Here is a 725-nt window from a genome sequence, read left to right on the forward strand (position 1 = left end):
TGAACGCTGAACTGACATCCACTGAAGATGCGTTGTAAATAAGGGGAAACGTGTCTAGGTGCACAAGTAAAGAAAACAAAAAAGAAAAGTTAACCTACAGCATGCAAAATATTTTTCTCTTTTAAACTGCTGCAACTTATTCAATGTTTTTCGACAAGATGCTAAAACAAAATTAGTATCTTGCTGTAGGTTTTGGTCCTGGGGACACTTTGTCTTCCATGGTCCCCATGACCGAAAATAGTACAGCCAATATCCTAGGGGCAACGGCCTTGCCGCAGTGGATACACCGGTTCCCGTGAGATCACCGAAGTTAAGCGCTGTCGGGCGTGGCCGGCACTTGGATGGGTGATCATCCAGGCCGTCATGCGCTGTTGCCATTTTTCGGGGTGCACTCAGCCTCGTGATGGCAATTGAGGAGCTACTCGACCGAATAGCAGCGGCTTCGGTCAAGAATACCACATAACGACCGGGAGAGCGGTGTGCTGACCCCTCGCCCCTTCTATCCGCATCCTCCCCTGAGGATGACACGGCGGTCGGCTGGTCCCGGTAGGCCACTCGTGGCCTGACGGCGGAGTGCAACATCTTGGGGCACGGTCAGTATTTGCGTCAGTGCTCTGACCACTAAGGGTCATTTTATTCTGAGTGGAAACATTCCAGCAATCAGAATCCCATTCTGGAACCAACATCCCTGCTACATTGTCATCCGCATCAACTTTACTATCCGT

General features: G+C 50.2%; 1 pseudogene; it reads left to right on the forward strand.

Moving 5' to 3' along the window:
* The first annotated feature begins 259 nt into the window (after positions 1-259).
* Positions 260-377, forward strand: LOC126458995 (5S ribosomal RNA; annotated as a pseudogene).
* Positions 378-725: the final 348 nt, after the last annotated feature.

The sequence above is a fragment of the Schistocerca serialis genome, chromosome 2 (genome assembly GCF_023864345.2).
Source record: "Schistocerca serialis cubense isolate TAMUIC-IGC-003099 chromosome 2, iqSchSeri2.2, whole genome shotgun sequence".
NCBI lineage: Eukaryota > Metazoa > Arthropoda > Insecta > Orthoptera > Acrididae > Schistocerca > Schistocerca serialis.